Source organism: Phasianus colchicus, chromosome 11 (genome assembly GCF_987193195.1).
Source record: "Phasianus colchicus chromosome 11, bPhaCol1.hap1.1, whole genome shotgun sequence".
NCBI lineage: Eukaryota > Metazoa > Chordata > Aves > Galliformes > Phasianidae > Phasianus > Phasianus colchicus.
Window position 1 is genome coordinate 11,033,218 of NC_143446.1, and position 21,056 is coordinate 11,054,273.

Sequence of the window (21,056 nt, forward strand, 5' to 3'; positions counted from 1 at the left end):
GGGATCCAACTGCAACATATGTTTAAAAAATGAAAGATGATTCTTTAGTTGTAACTACCAGAAGAACTCGGAGCTTTTGACTCCATGTATAATTATCATGAGACCTTAACAGCTTAATTCACCAGGTAATTACATGGTTATTTTTTGTTCTATAAAAGGTAGAGAGGTAACATTTAATTTACAGGGTGCTGCATAATCCTGTAATTACTCGGTAATTTCTGTGTCGTCACACAATAAAGGCAGGGGCCTTTCCATGGCCCAGATATGACATGATGGAAACTCAAATTCTATTCAGTACCGTCAGGAAAACAGAAGGATTTCTTTGCCTCCTTGAGATGTGAAGCCAAGGGAATGAGAAGTTGAGAAACTGAAGGACGTCTCCCAGTTTGCAAATAAGAGATTTCCCCCCATGTCATGGCACCACTCACCTCCAGCTCTTCAGAACAGCAGCCCCTGGGATCAGACCACAGTGCTTCTTTCTTGCCATTGCAGCCCATGTGTTAGCGGTATTTTCCCCTCCCATGAGCAAGAAAACCACCTGTGATGTGGTTTTGGTTTCTGATATTGGATGATTATGGCTTCCATTGCCCAACGGTTTGGTTACGCAGATAATTCCTCCAGGTCTCATCATAGAGGAGCAGTAGTAACTACAAAAGGATGGCAACTCTTGTCCGAAGCAAACCCATTTACATTCACTTGTATAACTGCGGCTGAGCTGCCCATCACTCACTGCTCCAATGTCCTGTCCTGGGTGCAACCGCGTTGCTAAATGTCAGCCAGGACATTTCTGACCACACTCGTGTGTCCCTGGTCCCCTCCCTGCTGGTGGGTCTCTGTCCTTCTGCTCCACTTAGCACACCAGGGCTCCTTTCACAGAGCCTCAGCACATTATACTTCTTCACCTGCAGCTTTAAACACCGCATTTTGTCCAACAAGGCTTTGCAAATAAATGTAGTTTGCTCCGAAAGTACTGCCTCTTATTTATTTCCATAAAAATTACAGCAGATAGAAAGAGCACAAAAACACTGTTTGGTAGAGCAAATTCTCAGCCACTATTTTTCAACATACTCACCCCCATTAGCTATGTATTTTCACTGATGATGAATGCGATCTTGCATGCCTTACTCAAAGAAATCTGCATGGCTGTCAGGAACACGACTCATCTTTCCACTGCTGAACTGCACCACCCATTGTCTCACATCCACTGTTTGGTCTTCATAAACTTTCAGTGTCAATGAATGTCAATGGGTGCCATTTTTTCCACACTGAGAAATGCAGTGACACATCTTTGCTTCATATGTGCACTTCCACATCAGACTCCATTTTGTCAGACTATTCCTCTGCTGCCATTTGTCTCAAGGCAACAAAAATGTAAGAGAATATTGGTGGGAAGGTTCTACCTCTGCTGTCATATCACCAACATCCGCCTGTGATGTTATGGGCCAACATAATGAAATGAAATGAGAGGCATTACTTTTGGAGCAGCCCTCATACATACTCTATGTACTGAGACCTCTTGCACCCAGGCATCACTCTCCCCTGCAAATCATGCTGTGTTCAAAAAGGCCCTTTAAAATAGCAGGAACCAGCCCTTGAGCACATGCAATTTCCATCATATTCAGAAGGACACGCATTCAAATGCGGCGTGACATTGGCTTTGGGCAGGAACAGCGTGAGAAAGTTCCTCTCCCCAAAATCCTATGGGAGGGCTCGTTCTGGGCTGAGCCTGCAGCCAAGAGAGCAGCGCACGTCTATATAAATAAAGGCAGCACCTGCACTTCCTAACAATAAAATAAAGAGCCTATTAATCTTCATGCTGCAGGGTATCAGGAAATAATCTCCCCCAGCCTGGGACAGCAATGCGCAACTGCCTCGTTACAGCATGAGCTCTCTTCCTTTCCCCGGAGTGCTTTTCTAGACCCTTTTCCTCACTGGTGTCATTGTTTCCATGCTGGAAGCAGGTACAGTACAGAAGCAAATGGGACTTCTAAGGTTCAGCACACAGCTGTGCTATGTACACAGCTCTGATTAAGAAATATCTTTATTCTGCCCATATACTGCAGGCATCCACTCCTACCACTCTTGACACGATAACCCATAAAAGCTATGGACTAATGCATTAATAATCCACAAGTAAAGGTCCCAAAGTGCCCATTGACATTATAGCCATTAAGGTGCAGTGTGTCAATAACAATACATAGCATGGGAGCAGACACGCTGCCTGCATGTACGCGAGTGCGCATACCCTCTGCTGTTTAATCCTACGCAGTCGCATCAGCTCCTCTCTGATCTTAGGGGACTAACGTGACAAAAATCCCTTACGACTGCTACCGTGTGCGTTTAACGAGGACAAACGAGCTGCTTCAGCCTGGGAAGGACAGAGAGGCTCTCAGTCTGACGCCTCCCTCACTCGTGTGATCATTTATCGGGATGACGCTGCCTGACCACACTGTTAATTTCAATGGTGTTTTCTGTTAGCAGTGCCCTGCTCTGGGGTGCCAGCAATGCACAGTCCTAGACATCTTCCTTGGAGGTGGAGATATTCCACGTAGGCCTATAAAAAGGAAAATTAATTGTGTCTACACACCCACACACTTTCTTAAAATACCACTAATATTTTACATTCCTCCAATGGCTTTTAACTGAGAAGTTTATAAAGCAGTTTGAAGCCCCAACATCGACCCTGCTCCCTAGAAGAGAGCCCTCCCTGCACTGCAATGTCTGTCAGTGTATCAGAATGGGGGATAGGGTAGAGGATGGGTCTGGCCATCTCTTCACCAACAGCTGATGAGCAGCATGAGGTTTAAAAGAACTGATGGAAAGGATCAGCTCCTATCACATAGCCTTTAAAAATGAAGTCATTGTGGAGAAGAGTAGCTCTCTAGCATTTTCAGTGATTTGCAAGGGGGTGCAAACACCATAGGACAACTGGGCTCCACACTGTGCCAGCAGCTCAGCAGCATATGCAGGGGCCTTGCCGTGAACCCTCAGGGCCATTACAGCATCAGGATGCCAAAATTCAGCAGTGTTGTTATTGCTCCTCTTGTTTTTCCTTCCCCCTAACATACCCTCTGCTTAAAACTGTGTTCACTGACTCTTCCCGTGGAGTGTACTGGCCCACATGTACCTGTAAGACACAACAGGGGATCCTCCCCTCCTGCATGGAGCATCCTCCTCAAGGATGGGTGAAGTGTGGGCTGGATGAACATGAATGAGGGGGAGAAAAGTCAGAACAGTTCTGATATAGGGAAGAATTGGGAAAGCAGTAATGGAATTTCAGAGAGTAGTTGGGCAGTAAGGGATGCTCCATCAGATTTAGTCTTCAACTGGATTTTTCAGGGTACCTAACTGGGCCAGAAGCACTGGGAAATCTCTGGCTGCAGTTTCCTACTCCATCACTTCGAGGATTTCAAGCTGAAGGAGATTCAGACCGGATATAAGGAAGAAGTTTTTTTTTTACAATAAGGGTAGTGAGGCTCTGGCACAGGTTGCTGTATGGTAACTGCTGAGTCATGGCCTGAACCACTGATTGAGCACCTGGGAAAGGACCCAGTCAGCCCTGGGAGCACAGGTGAAGGCAATTCAGCTGTGTGACAGGAAGGGTGGAGCCTGGCTGCACCTCTCTTAGACCTCATTTAAGGGCTGATGGCCACAGGGGAAGGACCTCTGGTTGGAGGTCCCTCCCTTGTGGATTTCTCCTTGTGAGCCTAGATCTTCAGAGACAGGTGAGCATTTTTGTTTTGTAACACATTTCTATCATGCTGGTTCCCTTGCCATTGTATCTCCTGTAACACTGTTCTATTGCATTGATCTTTCTGGTTGTTACAGTTGCTCAGAGAGGTGGTGGTGCCCCATCCCTGATGACAGCTAAGGTCAGGCTGGATGGGCTCTGAGCAACTGATGGAGCTGTGGGTGTCCCTTTTGATTGCAGGGAGGTGGGATCAGATGGCCTTTAAGGGTTCCTTTCAGCTCAAATGATCATCAGCAAGATGGAGGTGATACAGAAGGAAACTGCCTTTTGCCCCTTCTGAGGGTGCACTTACAATCTGAGCTGACAAGCTACAGCTGGTGCAGAAATGCTCTGGATCTTGCTGACTGGCCTCCCCTGACTCAGCATTGGAACAAAGGGCAAGTTGAGTCAACTTTTTAAAAGAGCCAAAGCAAAGTGTGTGTCTTTTGTGGTCTGAAGTTGTAAGGAAGGAGAAACTTATCTTGTAATAGAGATCTGCTTGGCTGTCCTGTGACAATGAATTTAAAAAAAAGAAAGATTGCTCAGTCCAACCAAGCAAGAAATCTTCTGCATTTTCCCAGAATGTTTTTTTCATGACTTGGTTAGCCCTACAATTAACCCCAGGCCAAGCATCAGAAGCTCTGTTCACTAGAGGAGGAGGAACGTGGGATATTGCTTATTTGATTCTCAGAGAGAAAAAAGGCCAAGTGACAGATGTGCTGAAATGAGCATCCTGCTTTTAGATTTAAGGGAATGATGGTGCAATGGGGTAGGCCTGAACCAGACCATCAGAAGTTGCGGGCAAGTTAGAGGAAAACAACAATGAAAAAAAGTTAGCAGAAAACTGTTTTCCATCACAGAGGATGTCAGAAAGAGGAAGATGAAGGATAAGTTTTGAAGCAGAAGTAGTTCTGTGTTGGAAGCAGGAACTATCAGGCACAGCTTGCAGCATCTGGTCCATGCCTGTATTTTAATTGCAGCCAATGGTATTTTAAGCAGGTTGATATAGATATAATCAAGACTGTGATCTGGCAATGTGCATGTTTGCTGTATGGAAGGCAATCCAACTCTTGTGCTGTGTGTCAGGGGAATAACTGGCTCCATCAAGTAGAACATCCTCCAAGAATCATTGCTGCTTTGACCTTCATGGGTCATTGCTCATCAGTTAGGACTTAGTAAGGTTTTAAGAACATGAGAATTTTTAAGGTAACCTGCTTCTGAAAAGGCAGTAGCAACAAAAAAAGCCAAAGATGTGTGATTCTCTCTACAGAGCTGGAAATGCAGATTTCAGCTGGGGCAGCCTCTGGCATGAGATGTGCTAAACAGGGCCAAGATGGAGAAGGGGAAACGGGTCATGCTGTGTGAAAGGAAACACACAGTAGAAGCAATGTATACTGCACTTGATTTTGAGTATTTCTAGGCCAGAAAGCTAAGGCATGAGTAGCAGTCCAACCCAATGCAGAGCTAAACGGGTGCTTTATGGTTGTGGCATCCTTTCCAACACCAAGCAACCTCATCACGATGCTTGCTGGAACTCACTGCTGAGAGCTGTGTGACATTTCTTGTTTACTCCTCACACAGATGCTAATGTCAGTACAATGCTTACTTTGAGGTTGCAACAAATGGTAGATCTCTTAAGCCTTCTTATGTTATGCATGGGGTTTTGGGGGGAGATGTTGGTCAAAATTCTTCAGAGCAGCACATTTGGGGAAAAAAAAAAAAAGGTGAAAACCTTATTTGACTCATCCCTTCCACCCTGTTTCTGTGAATCAACCTCATCTGAGCACTGAGTTAATTAAGCAGACACAGCTGGTCTGGCTCACAGTGCCACCGGTGGGTACTTCAAATGGCAGTAATTTCTATAGGGGGAAAAAGGGATGCTGAATTTTGCTGAATAGGCACCATTTCTGCCAGCCCACCTGATCCCAGCATCATCGTCTCTAAGAAGCTTGTGCTAGAGGATTTGGCAAATGGACACTCAGTTGTACACTGCACTAAAGGACAACCTGTGGTCACTGAAATCCTCCTCAGGGACAAATTCTCACTGCTCCAAGGTCTGTGGCTGCTTTGAAAGTGTTCACCCACAGAGAAGATGCAGTGGTTTCAGCTGCACTGGATTACTGACATGCAAGGGGCACTGCTGTGGTTTGCTCCACATACTTCAAAGCCTGGCAAATGTTTCTCCTTCACCTGCTTTATAGATCCTGGGAAGAATGGGGAGATCTAAGCTAGGATGCATGTGTGCTTTGGTCTGAGATCTGAATGTCTGTTCAAATGCAGTTTGAGCTGAATGCTCTCCTCACTGTCCACACTGCAGATGACAAAGGTTACATGTGCAACCCTCTCATCAGCAATAAACAGAGAAACATTGGAGGCATAACCCTTGGATGCCTTAACCATCACTCTTATGTTCCATCTTATATGTATGTGCTTGGTGTGAAGAGATTCTTTGTTGTCTTTGCCTCATCCCTCACCCTCCAGATATTCAGTTTTGGATGCAAATGGTGGATCAAAATTATAGACTCCTTAAGGTTAGAAAAGGCTTTTAAGATCATCTAGTCCAACAGTCCACCTATCACAATTACTGCCTACTAACCATGTCCCTGAATACACCACAACATGCTTTGAGCACCTGCAAGTGACAGTGGCTCGGCCACCTTCCTGGGCAGACTGTTCCAGTCCCCAGATACCATTCCAGCAACTATCCTTCCCAGAGCAAAGATGGCAACACAGTTAACAGTAGAAGCAAGCATGTGGGAGTATTGCAGCCTTAGGCACTAGGCTATCCTCTTTTCCTCCTTAAAACTAATTGCTAACAGAGAAGAAAAGAAGGAAGGTAGCAGCACAGCCAGCGCTGAGTAACTCTGCTTTTCCCATCTCATTTAAACACCATCTCATTTAAACACTTTCCTATTACTTACTTTCACATCAATTTTGCTGACTAATTACAAATGATGTGATCAAGGCCTCTTATATTTACATCTGTTCTAATAACAGAGGTCAGAGGTCAGTCCCCTGGGGTACCCTGACCTCTGACCATCCATCCATATCTCTGACACCTCTGCTGATGCTCTACAATTGTGCATCTCTGCAGATCCAGCCAAGAGATGCATCTCTCCTATCTCTCCCTGGAGTAATGCTTTGGGAAGGCACAAAGGACAGCAGAAGGAGCTGAGATGGGAGCATACCAAATGCAGTTTTCCAAGCTCACAGTCCAGAAGAGGGAAGCCTTTCATTGGAAAGTGTTCCCAGCCTCCAGGGATGCTATTCACAAAGTCAAGCTCAAATGGCTAACTTCCCCATGAAGGAGAGCTAGCACACTGCTTACTGCAATGATTTACTATTCTTTCTGGATGGCACAGGCCTGGTCACGTGGAAACCCTTTACGACTGTAGCTGCCTGAAAGAGCAGCAGAGTAAACTGAACAATCACCCAACCAACAAAGCAGGAAAGAAAATACTTTCTGGAATGAATTGGAGAAACTCTGTGGGTATTTTTTTGTGAATACCAACAGCCTCCTTGATGTTCAGCAAACCAAACCAGGGCTGTTGGATGGCATTTGTGCTGCTGCAGTGACCTGGGCTCCATGTGTGAAAAGGCTGAGTAGTGCTGGATGCATCCCCAGCTGCCTGGCCTGGTTGTGCATGATATGCCTGTTGCTAACACATTTTGGCTAGATCCGTTGATGCAGAGACACTGAGCTGCTTGGGTTTGCTGTAAGACAGAAAGGGGAATGCTTGTACAGAAGGTGACTTTGGGAAAGATGCTCAAGTGTTCAGGAGCACAAGGAAAATGAAGGAGGATGGCACCACAGGAATAGAGAAGGTGATACAGAATCCCATCCTGCAGCTGGTGGCTGAGCTGTGGAGCTCAAGATGCCAGCAAACAGATTAGTGTAACAGGAAAGGAATTTTATAGAAATCTGATTGGGTCCAAACAGATTTATTTGTGAAGATCTGGTATTCAAAACAAAATGGAACAGCTTTTTCATTACCCATCTATGTCCCAGCAGTGACTCATAGCTCTGCAGCTTGGAACTCTTTCATCAACCCCTGTGAATTAATGCGAACTGACAAAGGTCAGCGGCACACAAACCAGATGGCTTAATGCAGACTGGGAGCAGGAGACCTTAAACCTGAGCAGGGCTTAATCCTCTGACTGTGGAAAGGATGCTTTTGGTATAATCGTGGTAGGGATCCAGACAAGTGCCCTCAAATTAAAAAGCTGGTCATAGCCAGAGACCAAGTCAGGCAGTCTCTGGGGTATTGGGGTTTGGCCCTGTGCTTCCTTAGGATTTTACTGGGTTTAAAGAATATGTTTTTGAGGTGCTCTGGCAAATGATTTGGAAAATATACACAAATAGAAGGTAACCTATGCTCTTATACTGTCCTACTTCATGCTTACTTTAAAAACAGCCAGCCCCTGAGCAAACAACACTGCTGAATATACAGTCCTGAGCACTAAGTCAGGCCCTGGTCTAAGGTCAGATCACTACAGGGGTGGAGCTCAGCAGGCAGCAGAGGGTTTCACTTGAGAATTGAAGCCCAAGCAGAACTTCTGCAGCAACTCCAGCACAGCTTCTTCTCTGCTTGGATCCACGCTCATTCTCCAACAGGGCAGCAGTGGGCACCTTTGATTGCTGCATCAAGTTTGCTCAGTAAACAGAAGGCTGAGAAATCTTGTATTTTTCAGCACAAGTCTCCACCTGAGAATATACACATGGGGCTATACACTTTGTTTAAAAAACTATGTCAAAAAGCCAACAACCAGCCAACGAACCATGATTTGTTCTGAAGGGAAGGGCTGACAACTCTTCACAAAGTTGCAAAGCAAAAGCATTCACATTCCCCTTACTATAAGAGCACCCATCTTTGCACCTGCTCATGTATTTTACAACATGGCACCTCTCCTCTCTCCTCCAGCCATCTCCCAGCAGCCTACAGGCCTGGACAATTGCAAAGTACAAACTAATGAAGTGAGTGTGCACTCATGTCCTTATTAAAATGCATTAGCATTACCCAAGGAAGCAAGAAGGCTATAGGCTTTGAGCAGGAATCCTGATGGAGAAAAAAGATTGTGTCTTATTTGGAGAGGATGGAACTAAGTAGGTGTGGCCAGTCAATGAAAAGAGCTTAATTTTAAACAATCATTATCATCACTACCAACACCAGACATCAGGATTTTCTCAGAAGAGAAATCATACAGCTCATTTAGTGTCAATAAATCCAGCTCCTGAGTGGAAAAAAAAAAAAAAAAACCAAAAAAACAAACCAACAACAAAAACAAAGCTTAAATATTTCAGCACTTTGGAACTGACTCATGCTGAGCTTGAAATTCTGAGGTTTGAAGCAAAGACTCCAGCTATGCTTGAGCTTAATGAAGAAGTACACAGACTGTATCCTTAGGAGCTAAATTGGCTTCTGCTGCCACTGGGTTGGATTTACAGCTTTGCCCCAAACTTTTCTTTCTCTGTTACAAAAAGGAAGTACTCCTCCTGGTCTCTCATGTAGGCACAAACTTCTGACAACACAATGTTCTCTCAGAGAATTTCACACCCAAAAGGGAAGCAGATGCCTATCACTAACAGGCACATCCCACATGTAGGAAACACCTCTTCCCCAGAAACCTGGAAGTTTTCTCCAACAAAAAAGTGACTTGGCCAAGAGAACACCCTGCTCTGCCTTAATGACACCCTACTGTTCCCACAGGCTCCCTCATGTCTCGCTAAAGCAAACTTCCCTAAGTCAGAACTTTTGAGATGAGAGGAAGGCAGATGCAAAAAGAGGGCAGTTTACACTGACCTAGATGGGAAAGGGGGAAGCAGAAGTCTGTGTAGGGCACTGAGATAAAATGAGGTAAAGAAATATTGATATGAATTATGATGGGAGTTGTAGAACTGGGCAGCAGCATCGACTTGCCGGAGAGGTGGTGGTGTCTCATCCCTGCAGACAGCCAAGGTCAGGCTGGATGGGCTCTGAGCACCTGATGGAGCTGTGGGTGTCCCTGTTCATTGCTCAGATGATTCTATGGAAATCTATTTCCTCCTCATTTTTCCCCTTCCTCATTGAAGGATGGAAAAAGAATAAAAGATAGCAGAGAAGAAAAAAGCTTTAGCCTTTGCAACAAGGCTACAAAAAAATACAGTGAGAAAGGGAGCTGGTTGGAGAGCATCTCTTTCCTTGGGGCACTGAAGTGTCCTGACATCAAATCTTCTGTCCTCATTAAGAAACCCCAAGTCTAGCATTGTGACATCTTTATTCACACAGCCCAAGTCTTCAAAGCCTTCAGGAGATTTCCTTCGTGGATTTAACATAAAAAAATATCAGCAGATGAAATAGACCAAAAGGCAGCCCAGTGCACTCTTGTTTTAATTAGACCTTGGGTGAAGGAAGCAGGGGGGGTGAGGAGGCAACAGAATCATTGCAATGAACATTAAGGTGCAAATGCAAACACACATATGCAGTCCTGATCAACAAGACTCAACTTTTCTTTTCATAAGCTTTTGGTATTGCAGAAAGACCCTGAATCTCACAGCAATAGTGATTTTTTTTTTTTTCCAGTCTCAAAACAGATCCACATTCACCTCTGGAATAAGAAATACTGCAGGTGAAATACATATTTCAGCTGCCTAAATGAAAAGCTTGAAGTGTAACTAAAAAGCAGCAAAAAAAAATTTAAATAAAAAGTAGATGCAACAAAGAAAAGCTGAGCATTCACCAGCAGAATCCAGGAAGAACTGCTGCAGTTCTGCTGTTTATTTTTCCTTTTTTTGTTGTTGTTAAAATTTTCCTGTGAATTTCCAAGCCATTTGTTTAACTTGAGTCACTTCTGCTGCTTGAAATGTGCAGTGTGACCCACTTGGATATGCAGGTGATGCAGCATATTGGATGGTCCCAGTGGGGTGACAGCAGTTCTTCCTGCTCTGATGTGAATCTGCTTGTAAATTAAGTGAATAACTTTTCTCTTTATTATTTTTGGCAAATATTTGTTACACTTTTTTTTTTTTTAATTGCCTTTTCTGTTTACCACCCCTTATACCAAAACACATTCACTTGAATGCTTGTGAGAAGCAAAACCACAAAGAACTGCAGTGAAATTAATTTGCAACAGTTTCAAATGAATATTTATGAGCCTTCTCCTCAGCTTCTAGCCAGGCCGAGGACAAAGTTAGCTTCTTCTTGCAGAGAGCAAATATCAAATAATAATTAAAAATTCAATTAAAGAAAACAGAACTTACACGCTCTTCCTTTTAGGTGCTCTTGGGCCATCTCTGGTTATTTCCAAGGGAACTCCAAGCAGCTATCAGGTTTCCAAGTCTTAAAGCTCAAGTTTTATAGGGCAACATTAGCCAATTAAAAGCAACATTGCTTCCAGCCTCCAGGAACAGGTGCACTGCTGGGGTTGTATGGATGAGAACCACAGAATCATGAAGGTTAGGAAAGATCACTTGGACCATTACACCCAATCCCAACCCACACCCACCATGCCCATAGCTACATCCCTCAGTGCCACATCTCCACAGTTCTTCAATACCTCCAGGGATGGTGATTCCAGCACCACTCCCTGGGCAGCAGTGCCAATGCATCACCACTCTGAGAAGTTTTTCCTAATATTCAATCTGAGTTTGACATCCCCACAGAGGGCACACAATTTCAGTATACCAGCAACGTAACTGTCATCTGTAAAAATCTAAGAAACATATTTAAATTGTCAACAGCAACAAAAAACAGAAATAAAAGCATTCCTCATTCCTGCCCATGTCAAGACATACCAATCTAGTCTCAATTAGAGCATTATTAACTAAACCTTACACCTGGCCCTACTCATTTACAGCTATTCCTGTTGACAATTGCACTGATTACTAACTACAGCAATGGACTGGGTTTTTCTCTCCAGCATCCACCACCCTCCTCCAATTTACACTTTGCAACAAGCTCTGCATTGGGTAGGAGAGAAAGAAAGATCCATGCAGAAGCAAGAGGAGTGCTAGGAATACCAGCAGCACAGATGAGCTACTGCCCTCACAGAGGCAGATGCACCCAGGGACAGGGCAACAAATTCCCCAGCAGGCTCAAATTCCACTTAATTACAGAACCAGCTGATACCTAATAGAAATGAAGTGGATCCACATGCCTGTTCTCACTTTGTAGCCTGTGGCTGTGAGCTAGTCAGAAAAGTGGGGGTATTGATTTGATTATCTTGTTTGTCCACCTAGACTTGCTAGTTGCATCTGCTTTTTCCCAGTTCAAATGAAGTGTTTTCCACTGATTAATTAATTTTAATTTGTTTTCTCTTCAAGTGCAAGATTTGGTTTTTATTGACAAGCAAGCATCCATGTTTGTAAGCACCTACAATTAAGCAGTGTCCCTGCGCTGCTAAAAGCTAACACTCTCCCTATTTTGCTAGAAGTACTTCATGTATTGACTGAAGCCTCATCTTTTGTCTATATAGCTTCTAGAAAATACCAACCTGCATCACACAATTACTAGTCTCCTTATGGATACATGCAGCCTACAAGCTAGGAAGAGCCTGACCTCCCTCCAGCCACACACTTCCAGATCCATCTCCCCACCACTCCACACCCTCTGCCGCCTGAGGGCTGTGCTGTACCCACTGAGCTGCTTTTATAGGCAAAGAACACCACCAAGCCCTTTTCCCAGCATCTTGCACCTCAAGCACCTGGTTCCTGTAGGCATAAGCTGCCATGTTCTATTACACCCAGATGCAGCTGTAGTGAAAGACAGCAGGAAAGGGTTAAAGGGAAAAAAGGCTCTTTTGAGAGTGCTGGAGATTTTACTCCTTTTTGAAAGCCAGACCTTGGGTGTATTTCAATTAGTGCCACAAATGCATTCATTTCAGCCTAGTTCATTAGCAAGTTGTGCTCCACTCAGTCATTAAGAGCAGAGAAATATGAGTAATAAAATGCCAGGCTATCTGTATTTTGCTTAATGCTCCTCAAACACATCAACAAGCCATAAATGCCAACAGGGCAAGAAAGCGCATAGTAGGAAGGGATTTATGCACTCACAAAATCCTCAGCTTCAAATTGCACCTCACCAGAGAAACACAGGGCTGCTCCTCCTGCTGCTGGTGCCAGTGCCTGCTCCTCTCAGGCTTTCTCTGCAAAATAGAGATAGGGAGCACCTGCAGAAACACAACACCTTGCTGGGGAGATGGCTTCCATCATGGACTGCCTGGCTGAGAAAAGTTTGAGGAATGAGGCAGAATGGAAAGTCTGCCTCTGGCCCCGTAACACTGCTGTCCCTGGTTGTTGTTGGGTGCAGTACAGACAAATACCTGTGACTTCAAAGAGATGCCACCTGTGGTGTGACCTACAGCTCTTTGGGACCAGTGGCAAAACAGGTGGTGTCACTGGTGAATAACCAGTGTTCCCCCCATTATCTTGTTTCCAGATATCTACAGAGATGCACGTATCCTACCATCTGCTGCCTAATGTCACTCCTGCATCCAGGCTCCTCAGACAGCAGAATAGGAAACAGAATCATTAAGGTTGGAAAAGTCCTCCAGATCACCAACTCCAATTGTCTAACCTGTAACAGCACCAGCACAATGAGAAGATGTTACAAAAAGAAGAATGCTCACCTCTCTCTGAAGATGTAGGCTTACATTAAAACTCCACAGAAGAGAGATCTCCAACAAAAGAACCCTTCTTAGTGGCTGCCAGCCCTTAAATGAGGTCTAAGAGGAGTAGAGCCAGGCTCCACCCTTTCTGGTATCACGGGTGAATTACCTTCACCTGTGCTCCCAGGGCTGACAGGGCCTTTCCTCCAGGTGCTCAATCAGTAGTTCAGGCTGTGACTCAACAGTTCTCATACACTATCCATCTCCACCATGCCCATAAACATGTCCCTCAGTGCCACATCTGCACAGTTCTTGAACACCTCCAGGGATGGTGACTCCACCACTCCCTGCCAGTGCCTTTTCGCTTTCAGAGAAGAAATTTTTTCCTTATATCCAACCTGAACCTCCCCTGGCACAACAACAGCAGCAGCAGACACCACTGTGTTCTTGGCCAAAGGCACTGTGCTGCCCAAAACTTTTCAGAGCCGTGCAAGTGATGAATTAGCTACTTGCTGGAAGGGAACAGAGCCAGAAATAGCTCTCAGCTGGCCATGGATATCATCAGCTCCCATCACAGACAGGCAGGGATTGCTGGCCAGGTTTATCTCAGGATTATCACTTTACCTGGGATTTTTAAATTGCCTCCAAACAGATACATAAGCACATACAAGGTGCTCATCTCAGCTAGATGCCTTGTTGGAGGGATGGAGCATCTACTGCTGGCTGCAGTGCTGCCAGGTCTCAGATGATGTCTCGTGGAGTGGAGCCCCAGCCTTGGCCTGATCCCCCCCCAGCAAAAGGCTAATTTCGGTGGTGGGGGGAGATGGGCCAGAAAAAGGGAAAGGTAGAAGATGAGGTTGAACAGCAGGGTGCATGAAAAGACAGAAAGATTAATGGCAGGGACACAATCAAAAACAAAAGTTAAAATGGAAATGTTAATCATTTAAAAGAGGGTCTCAGTGGAATTACTTGCTTTATGGCTCAGAATAAAAAATAGAAGGGGGAAAGAAGGAGAAGTCCCAGGAAGAATAATTTAGTGCTTTGTGTAATGAGCTGCCTTTCTTTTCTGTGGTTCAGTCTGGTGTCTTATCACTTACCCCGTGATTGACTGAGTCTTCTTTTTGCCTGCTCCTGCTAAATGGTGATTTGCCATCTGGTAGTCATAATTTCTTTTCTTTTCTTTCTTTCTTTTTTTCCCTATATTCTTTTGTAATTAGAAAATAAATTACTTTTTTTTTTTTTCTTTTTTTTTTTAACTGAAAAAAGAAACATGTCTAGCATATTACTTACAGATGACAGCTGGTGTGCACAAGACAGCCAGGTAGATGGAAGGGACTTGTCTCCTGCTCGTTTGGACTGACCCTAGTACATGTGCCATGGGATCCTTGGCTTCAGCACTGAGAGGGGTGGGTGCTGGGGAAAGCTCTGGGTCAGGCACACAGCAGACAATGAGTTTATTGAGATGTGTCAGTCTGTAGCCGTACAATGGCAAAGATGAAGGGCTGTTGGAGCATGATAGGAATGTGTGTCTGTGCATGTAGGATATTGGATGGAAACGAGTGGTTTGTGCATAAGGGCTATGAAGGCTACTGGCTTGCACCGAGCTTGGGATGGTGTACTGTGTTCAGTTTTGGGCCCCTCACTACAAGGAAGAAATTGAGGCCTTAGAGCATGTCCAGAGAAGGGCAAGAGAGCTGTGAAGGATATGGAGCACAAATCTTATGGGGAGTGGCTGAGAGAACTGGAACGATTCTGTCTGGAGAAGAGGAGGCTCAGGGGAGACTTTATCACTCTCTACAGCTCCCTGTAAGGAGGTGATGATGAGGTGGGAGATTGGCCTCTTCTCCAAAGTGACGGTGATAGGATGAGAGGTAATGTCCTCAAGTTGTGCCAGGGGAGGGTCAGGTTGGATATGAGGAAAAAACTAATCCTCAGAAAGAATGATGATACATTAGAACAGGCTGCTCAGGGAGGTGGTAGAGTCACCTTGAAGGTGTTTAAGAACCGTGGAGATGCTGAGGGCCATGGTTGATGGGCATGGTGGGGATGGGTTGATGGCTTCCAAATTTTATGATTCTATGATTCTGTGTTTGTTGTCTGGCCCTCCAGGAGGTTGAAATCCCCATGCTGCTCACCAGCGAGGAAAAGTCAACTCCACAGAGGACCTATATTGGACTCCAGCTCTGCTATATTTCTATCTCTACCATCTACGGAGGGAGACTTGAACTTGCTGGATACTGAGTAGCCTACTCAAAACATGCCAAGGCTGATCTTGCTAATGCCCAATTGCAGCCCCACCTCTCTTCTGGTCTCTGGCCCCATCTCTGCAGCCTGTGTACTTGCCTGGGCTGCATGTTCTCATTATACCTTAATACAGCGCCAGTCCTCTCCACTCTCATTTCAGCTGCCTCCTCAAGGTGCTCCAATAATTCAAGTGATAAATAATAACAATAATAATGCAGAAGTCGTTTGAATTGAGCTTGATTGCTCCGTGGCTGAATTTGGTCTTGATTGACTGAAAGCAGCGCATGCCCCTCGCTTGTTATCTTGAGAGCCTCATTTTCTCAGCGCGTTGTTGCTTCTCATAGCCTCAAACTGATCTGGCCTCGAGGCTGCTGCCAAAATGCAACCCTGTTGTTCCCAGAAAGACCCCACTCTGTAGCATCATGTGAATTTACACATATAATAGAGGTGGAAAATGACAGCAAATATCTCACTTCAGTATGGTGCCAAAAAAGCTGTGTGTTCTCCTGTTTTCTGGGCAGACTTACTTCTTTTGAGGGGGGAAGATGCTTGGTGAAGGCCTTGGGAAAGGATTGATTGTTGCTGGTTAAACTGATTGCACCATACATTTCCAAATATTTGACATGGGCACTACCTATAACACTTGTTTGATGGGTTATATTGCAAAGACAGACAAGCAGTCTCTAAATGAGCAAAAGATCTAGTGAGTACCCCTTGAGCTGCTGGACATCAGCCTCACCCCAGCTCTGCTCTTATGCACTTGTGAGTGTACCTCCTGTTGGTCCACACTGCGCTTCCAAGGGAGATGCCTGTCTCAGCTATGAGTGAGGGCATTTGGTGGCACCTTAGAATCATAGAATCGTTAAGGTTGGAAAGGTCCACTAAGCTCATCCAGTCCAGCCATCCACCCATCACCACCTTGGCCACCAAAGCTTCTTTTGAGCCCAAGGAGGGAAAGGAGCAAATGATCTGTGAGAGGCAGAGGCTATGTTTCTCCTGGCTTAATGTGGATGAATGAAGAAAAAGGAGGGAAAGAAAACAACTCATTTTCACTCCTTCTCTAAGCAGCAGCCACAGTAGTGCTATAGCCAGGAGCATCCGAGAGAGACAGAAGGAATTCGAGTAACAAGAAAATGCTGCTGTACAGATCTAATTATAGCGATCGCACCTGTTAGAGAAAACAATAAGCAGCAAAATGAATAAACCTTCCTGGGACTCATTTTGTCAATGAAGCGCGACCACGTGGAAACTCCACAGAGAAAATCTACAAGGAAGGCTTCATTCTACTCAGACCTTCTTTTCAGGCTCCCGTCCTGTAATCAGCAAAGTAACCAAAATAAATGGTGTGTTTAGCCCTGGTTGTATGTGGCTGTATGAAAATGCAAATGGTCTGTTAACAGGATGTCTTCTCAATTTTGGTATTATCTCTCTGCAAGGCATATATATGTAGCTGCAAGCTTCTGCTACTTAGGAGAGAGCTGTGCACGAGTCTTCAAAACCAAGCAAAACATGTCATTTATCTTAAGGATGGATTGAAGCAGGTATAGCCTGTAATTCTCCCCAAAGTGAGAATCCTCCCCATGTCTTGAATCTGCCACCAAATCATTCTATATCATGCAACATGGGGAATAAGTGCTCCTGCTCCACTGCCTTTACACCACCCATGGTCCTGTAGACCTCAAGACATCCTGCCTTTGGGATGGGCGTTCTGATCCATGGGATTCCACCTCATCTCTCCTCCTACTATAGCTATTTCCTGCTGCTGGCTGTCTTTGCTTCTGCTCCCCTGTACCTTTCTGAGCTCCCAATTATAGTTCTTCTGCACCGCAGAAGCACATCTAACACCAGGCTTTGCATGCTTCTGTGGTTAGAGCAGACAAAGAGGATTAGCCTTGTTAAAGAGTTAATGCTGTGGGTTTTTTTTTTTTTTCTTTTCTTCTATTTTTTTCTCATATGTAGCTCCCTTCATCCAAAGATCTTAGAGCAGGGGAAGTATCATTAGCAGTGTCTTGTGGATGGGAAAATTGAAGCATGAGGAGATGAAATGAATTTGCTTATTGGATGATTATTCCTTTACTGGATTTGCCTCACATCTCACAGCCCACGTCCTGGGCCAAAGCCCTTTTATACAACATACTGCCCAGATAGAGGCAAAGCCAAAGAAACAAGAAACCCTATGATACTTAATCTCGTTTTGTGTTTTCTTTTTCCAAGACCACTAGCATGTACAAAAGCACAAAGAAACATCCCAAGCTTTGCAGCAAGTCTGACTGACAGCCCTAGAGGCTGCAGTCCCTGGGGCACTCACTGAATGCATTGAACAATGACAACTCCAAAATATTGACCCAACAGCATCTCGGTCGTGACTTGGGAAGGGAAAGATGAATGCAGTGTTTGATGACTGTCACCACTGAAAATCATGCTGTGTTGGTGACAGCTGGAACAAGAGAGCTCGTAAGAGTCACTTGGTGATTCAAGCTTTGAGTTCCAGCTCCCAGGAGCTGCCATTAAATCACTGCTTGAGATAATGGTTTTCCACCACTTCCCAACCAAGTCTGACCTAGTAAGTAAAGGGACCCGTAACTAATTAGTAATAACTGAAACCAAATCTAAGGGAAACTGGACAAATAATTCATAATGAATAATTTATTGGATGAATTTTGCCTCTTTTAATGTTTGTGAATTTTTTATGCTTGCAGTGTTGATTTCTCCAGCTAATTGGTTGTTTGAAATTCTTTGCTGATGCAAATATTCCTTGGTCTGCTCTTTTCTTCAGCAGAACTTCATTAATAGTATTGCCAATTCAAAGAGGGCTGACTAGTTTTAATTGGTCACAGAGGCCACATGGCATAAATAGATTACGTGGGATAAATATAGAGTGTTTTTTTTTTTTAATTCAGTATTTGAAAGTATCTTTTCAAAATGTTATTCACATTCAAATAGGATGTTTCTGTAAACGTTATTTCTAGCAAATGTTCCTGTTGGCTATTCCTGCAAAGGAAACTCAGATTCCTGAAGTTAGTCAAGAGATATTGAAATAGAAAGAATGGGGAAAAGATGTTCAAATGGAAATGCAACAGGCACCCAAGTCACAGAGGCAAAAGCCCCCTCCTCACCATTTATCTGTCACGCTTTGGGTAACCAAGGATATGAAATAACTTGTTTTTGTGGGGCAATGTATGTATTCGTATATAAAAAATGTTTAACTCTTGCTCTGTTCTTGCTAGCACTGCATCAGAACCTGTGGTTTTGGAAAACACAGGGTCTGGCGTGTGCTCCAGCCAATATAATTTTGCTTTATGGCCCAAGCATTTCTAAAAAGCTCTCCTGGAGAAGAGATGAACTCAAGGCCTCTTCCAGTAGCAAGGGCATGACACTTTACACTCCCTGTATCTCAGCATCTGTACCATACTGCGAGCAGCAAGGAGGTCCAGACATGGAGGATGGAAAGCGAAAACAAGCCACCCAACCTGATAATGAAAAGCAGGCACTTGGCCTTGGTGTGGAGCATCTCAGATAAGTAGTTTAATTGCCAAGCTCTGATGCTGGAGGGAGGGAAATCTAAGCTAAATTAAAAGATTAAAAAGATATTTTTTCATCAAGTGGCAAAATGGAAGATGTGGACGAGTCTGCTCAGGAGAAAATGAGCAGAAAGGAACTGTGAATGTTGTGAAAATATATCCATTAGACCTGCCTTATCGAAACGTGCTTTTGCCAAGCATCCAGCCCTGCATCGCCATGGCAACATGGCCTCATCAACAGAGAAGAAAGTGTTTTTGTCAGGATGGGCCCAAACACGTAAAAGCCATTTCGATTTGGGGGCAACACGATCTTCTTCAATCAATACAGCACACATAATAATGACTCCTGCCACTTTTTTCATAAATCTCCACTTTCTGCTTTCATTTCCTGTGGTTTGACATCACTGTGAACTGGAACCAGGTTTAAATTTCCTACAATTTTCAGCCCCCTCTGCCCTCATCTACAACACACCATGCCTCACGCAGCAGCTTTTTCCTTTGCACGGCACTCGACGTGCAATGTGCTTACAGGTGGAATTAGCCTGGTCTGAACTGTGAGATGGGCTTTTGGGAATCCCCAGTGGCACCACTACAGATGTGAAGGCTGAAATTGTGGTCATGGCTGAGATGTGGGCTGACCAAACATGGGATGGTGAATCCTTCTCTCAAGGAGTTAACTGTCCAAACAACCCCAAAATCTTAACTCCCAAAGAAACTGTAGTATCCTTTTTAGGGCATAGGTGTTCTCCTTTTTTTCCTGCATTTCCAGTTAGAGAACTCATGCTTCTTGACTGCCAGTTGGCAATGATGCTTTGATCTTTCCAAAAAACCAGCTCAGCAGTTCCACTACAGAAACCACCACGTGGCCAAAGGGATTTCTGTGTGCATGTGAGAGTCTGTGCCTGTCTGTGCTGGGGAGAGATGGAATATATAGGAGATTTAAATGCCTATCTCTATTTTTCATTTAAATTAGTGGGTATTATAATATATATATAAGGCATATAATCCAACATATTGCTTTTAAAATCTCAGCAGTAGTCTGCTGAATGCTTTGCTGTAAAGAAATGTAAAATATATTTTTTTGTAATAACTGCAATCTAGCTAGATTTAAAGCAATGCCATCTTTGTTGTTCCATGTTCTATTTTGCCATTTGTTGAGAGATTTTGAAAGTATTTAGTCTCCAAAACACCACTGAGAAGTGGTGCACAGAGGCAAAAGAATTTCCACATTTGTGCTTTTCTGTGGATGCAGGCAGAGGAAAGCTACTTCTACAGACAGACTGTTGCTGCTTTGGAATGTACGTGAGGGTCAGCAATTTGAATCCTGCTTGTTCCCTGGGGGTCTTTGGGTTGAGAATGGGAGAAGATGGCATTTGGAGACCGGTGTGTTTGATTCCCAGATGAGTTTTGCAGCCTTTTAAACATACTGTGTATGTTAGTGTTGCACCATTCAACTTTGGTCAGAGCCTGGAGGAAGATAGGGAGGAGGGCTTAAATGGTACTAATGCTAATAAATTGATGACTTGAATTTTGAAAGAGGCTTTTGTTGAGAAACCACACAGTGTTTGCAAATGAATTTACAAATCCTGGGCCTGAGTCATACCCAACAAGACGGGATACTTCTCTACAAGGGGCTTGTCATCACTGTAACTATACACAATCTCTATCAGTGTATAACACAGCAAGACCTTGAATGAACTATAGTTGCTTCATCTAGCTGGCACAGAGCAGAAATCCCTTAGAAATGAATGATGATGCCACACTGCAGGCAATGATACAGAGGATGGGATGTTAATAAGGCTCTGCATATTCTCATTTACCTGTCTGTACAACAAACCTTCTCCTGGATGGTCTGTCTAATCAATCCTCATAGGTGCTTTGATTTAGGCTGAGTGGTGATGTCACATGGAAGATACCAGAGCCAGGAGAGTGCTTGGCAGGTTGTGTTCCAAGCAAGGAGACATTCAGAAAATGCAAAG

The 21,056-nt window shown here is 44.3% G+C and overlaps 2 long non-coding RNA genes across 3 annotated transcripts; one reads left to right on the forward strand and one right to left on the reverse strand.

Moving 5' to 3' along the window:
* The first annotated feature begins 3,655 nt into the window (after positions 1 to 3,655).
* Positions 3,656 to 6,521, forward strand: LOC116238059 (uncharacterized). Its single transcript, XR_004168868.2, has 2 exons — positions 3,656 to 3,725; positions 3,932 to 6,521. It is a non-coding gene; the product is annotated as an uncharacterized LOC116238059 (long non-coding RNA).
* Positions 5,056 to 13,388, reverse strand: LOC116238053 (uncharacterized). 2 transcript variants are annotated; one of them, XR_004168864.2, is made up of 4 exons: positions 13,334 to 13,388; positions 12,788 to 12,874; positions 10,968 to 11,125; positions 5,056 to 8,435 (listed from the first exon to the last, which is right to left on the reverse strand). It is a non-coding gene; the product is annotated as an uncharacterized LOC116238053 (long non-coding RNA). The 2 variants fall into 2 exon arrangements; XR_004168865.2 differs by having other exon boundaries at positions 12,759 to 12,874.
* Between the last annotated feature and the right edge of the window lie 7,668 nt (positions 13,389 to 21,056).